The sequence below is a fragment of the Alligator sinensis genome, unplaced genomic scaffold (genome assembly GCF_000455745.1).
Source record: "Alligator sinensis unplaced genomic scaffold, ASM45574v1 scaffold353_1, whole genome shotgun sequence".
NCBI lineage: Eukaryota > Metazoa > Chordata > Crocodylia > Alligatoridae > Alligator > Alligator sinensis.
The window spans coordinates 1,431,540-1,435,291 of NW_005842075.1; the positions used below are offsets into that span (position 1 = coordinate 1,431,540).

General features: G+C 47.5%; 1 long non-coding RNA gene across 1 annotated transcript in view; it reads right to left on the reverse strand.

Moving 5' to 3' along the window:
• LOC112550298 overlaps positions 1-3,752 on the reverse strand; it is a 22,935-nt gene that overhangs the window by 2,510 nt on the left and 16,673 nt on the right. The window lies entirely within an intron of this gene.

The following is a 3,752-nucleotide window of genomic DNA, read 5'->3' on the forward strand; positions in this document are numbered from 1 at the left end:
CTGAAAATCATGACAGCAGGCTTTCCATGGGAACAAACTGTGCCTTCAGTACACCCAAATGCAAATGAGACTGATCCGGACCACCCAAGCAAAAAGGGTTGGGGTGTAGGGGAGGAGAAGTACAGTAGTAGTACCAGTCAAGTCACCCAAGGGCAGAGAGAAACCACTGGACAACACTTCCAGGTAAAACTTTAGATAACATCAAGTCATGGTAGGTGAGTAGACACTGGTGTGGTGCACCCCAAATGGGCAAGTAGCGGCACTGAGAGTGTGAGCCTGCCGCAATCAATATTAAGGACCAGATTATAGCAATAAAGCTGACCAGTTCAGTATCCTCTTACTAGGAGAATTCACAGTAGTGGAGTTGATTATCATAATGGTTCCTATATCCACCCCACCATCCTACACATGTCTGGGGGATTCCTGTACACCAGCAATTTACAACTATCATGACACTTAGAGTTGTTAGGTTACTCTGAATTTCCCTGAATACCAGATTAGTCCCTGATGGGCATCAGGATTAGTTAAGGCTGTTGAAAACTTTCTAATCTTGTAGAGAACATGCAACACCTGGGCTGAAGGCTCTGGGTGTATGTAGGCAGACAAGGTTCCTTGGGTGAATTTGATATCTTTTATTAGACCAACCCAAATGGTTGGAGAATAGTTATTAAGCAAGCTTTCGGGTTCAAAAACCCTTCGTCAGGCTCAGGAAGCTGCAGCAGTTGGTGTGTGCTCTTCCTGGATGGAATGGGTGTATGTATATTCTTTAGTAGTAAGCAAAAATGACTACTGGCCTGAAAAAAATGTATTTACCTCATGAAGACTCTCAAATGAGTTTCATCATATCCTTCAAGCACTGTCATGATTTTTTTCCCCCAAAGAATCTGCATACAGATTATAAAGCACTGGTGAACAAGCTGTTAATGGTTTCTAAATTCCCCCTTCCTTTTACACAGGTGATTAAGAATGGCTGCTTGGGCCAAGGAGGGGAGAGAATACCTCCAAGAAGGGAGAAAGATTTTCCATCTAGAGTGGGTGGTAAGTCTCAAGATTCAGCTATTTACTGTTTTCTTTCAATCTAGGTTATTTTATTTTACCTGTTGTAAACATGAGCCTTTCAGGGAAAAGGCTTTGGTTACTGACTTCTGCCTTGCTGAATCATTCTGCTCATATGCATCTTCTTTGGATATTGTTACATGTTACAGTTCGGGCATGCTAAATCTATGGAATGCTATGCGATATTGAAGTTAGAACATGCTGTGAGCAGTCTCATCTTAAGGGTCAATACCTTCCCTGACCTGCACAGCTCTGACTTACCTCTAGAGGGCAAGTGAGCAGGGGTGTGGCTAGGACAGCAGTGGGCAATTATTTTGGCTACAGGGCCACTTCATGAGTTTTGGTGTCCTCTCAAAGGCTGCATGAGTTTTGGTGCCCTCTTGAGAGACACATCTCTCTCCCTCCACCACCACCACCCAATCCTCCAGAGCTATCACATACCCAGATCCCCATCTTCTTTATCTCTCTCTCTCACTCCCTCCTTCCCTGGAGCTGTAGCACACTCTGATCCTCTCTCTCACTCTCTCTCACTCTTTCAGTCTCTTTCTTCTCCCCATCCCCTCCCTGAAGCTATAGCATTCCCTGATCATCTTCCTCTCTTTCTTTTCTCTCCCTCCCTCCCTCACCCTGTCCAGAGCCATAGCATGCCTCAAACTCCATCCCCAACTCAGAAATTTCCGGCCCTATCTGCAGCTTATGCCATCACCCACACAGCATGGCAGAGGCAGCCCTGGACAGATACTGGCATCAGTTATGGATATACCTAGCAGGTTCCATGTAGGGATCAGAGCATCCACTCAGGTTCACAGCTGATGCCACTGTGCCAGCACTGGGTGGGAGCAGTCCCACCCACCCACCTGGTTCCACATGGTGGTTGGAGCCAGAGCCACAAGCCACCAGCAGGCCAGATCCATGAGTTGGTGGCCACCTGCTCACAGGCCAGATATACTCAGTTGGTGGGTCACATCTGACCCATGGCTGTATTTTTCCCACCACTGGGCTAGAAGCTGCCAAGTTTGTATTGAAGTTCTGAAAAGAAAGAAAATGAGAGGGTGCAAACCAATTTCTTCTCTGTTTGAGTGGGTCACTTTGAAAACTCCATCTGTTGCTCATCTTGCTAGCAATGAATACTGTAAGACCTTTCCCCTGCTCTCTGCACTTTCTCTACTACACCAGACAAAGAGCTGGGCAGCTGCCAGAGAGCCAGGCAGCATAGGGAGATGAGGGAGGCAGGGAGCCACAGGACAAATTTGACAACTCCTAGCCACACTGCTGCTTTCCAGTTCTCTTGGGCTCTCCAGTCCCTTGAAGCTGCCCATGTCACTGGCTCTCTGTCCATATGGAGCAGTAGATTTTGGGAGGATAGATGATCCATGTGGGGAGTGGGGCTGAGAGTGATGGATCCTGGGATGCTGGAAGACCACAAATTGCTCCTATTGGCCCCATAAAGCAGCCTGACTTTACCACAACACAAGCTGCATAACACCAGCCAAAAATACTCTTCACCTGAAGAGGTATAAATTAGAGACACTTGGGCGCACTTAGCTTGTCTTTTCCTTCCTTAATACACTGATACTCCCATCTTAAGTGAATTAAACATGTGGGAAGGGTAACATCTGACTTTTTATGTTATGTTTTGATTGTCACTACAGTACCTGGATTTGAGTTTGGGTTCGGTATCTTTGCTCAGTGCTTGACATGCAGGTGTTGGTATAAAATTACACTTATTTAAATGATTCCTGTTCTCATGCTGACATCATTGCAGAGCCACTGGCGGGAATATTTGAAAGCTTGTGGCGCACGGGCCAAGTCCCGGAGGACTGGAAAAGGGCCAACGTGGTCCCCATTTTCGAAAAGGGGAGGAAGGAGGACCCGGGCAACTATAGACCAGTCAGTCTTACCTCCATCCTTGGCAAAGTCTTTGAAAAAATTATCAAGGCTCACATTTGTGAGAGCCCGGCAGGACAAATTATGCTGAGGGGAAACCAGCACAGGTTCGTGGCAGGCAGATCGTGCCTGACCAATCTAGTTTCTTTTTATGACCAGGTTACGAAACACCTGGACACAGGAGGAGGGGTGGATGTCGTATACTTAGACTTCAGGAAGGCCTTCGATACGGTATCCCACCCCATACTGGTGAACAAGTTAAGAGGCTGTGACTTGGATGACTACACAGTCCGGTGGGTGGCAAATTGGCTGGAGGGCCACACCCAGAGAGTCGTGGTGGATGGGTCGGTTTCAACCTGGAAGGGTGTGGGAAGTGGGGTCCCACAGGGTTTAGTCCTTGGACCGATACTCTTTAATGTCTTCATCAGTGACTTGGACAAGGGAGTGAAATGTACTCTCTCCAAGTTTGCAGATGACACAAAGCTATGGGGAGAAGTGGACACGCCGGAGGGCAGGGAACAGCTGCAAGCAGATCTGGACAGGTTGGACAAGTGGGCACAAAACAACAGAATGCAGTTCAACAAGGAGAAATGCAAAGTGCTGCACCTAGGGAGGAAAAATGTCCAGCACACCTACAGCCTAGGGAATGACCTGCTGGGTGGCACGGAAGTGGAAAGGGATCTTGGAGTCCTAGTGGACTCCAAGATGAACATGAGTTGGCAGTGTGACGAAGCCATCAAAAAAGCCAATGGCACTTTATCGTGCATCAGCAGATGCATGACGAATAGGTCCAAGGAGGTGACACTTCC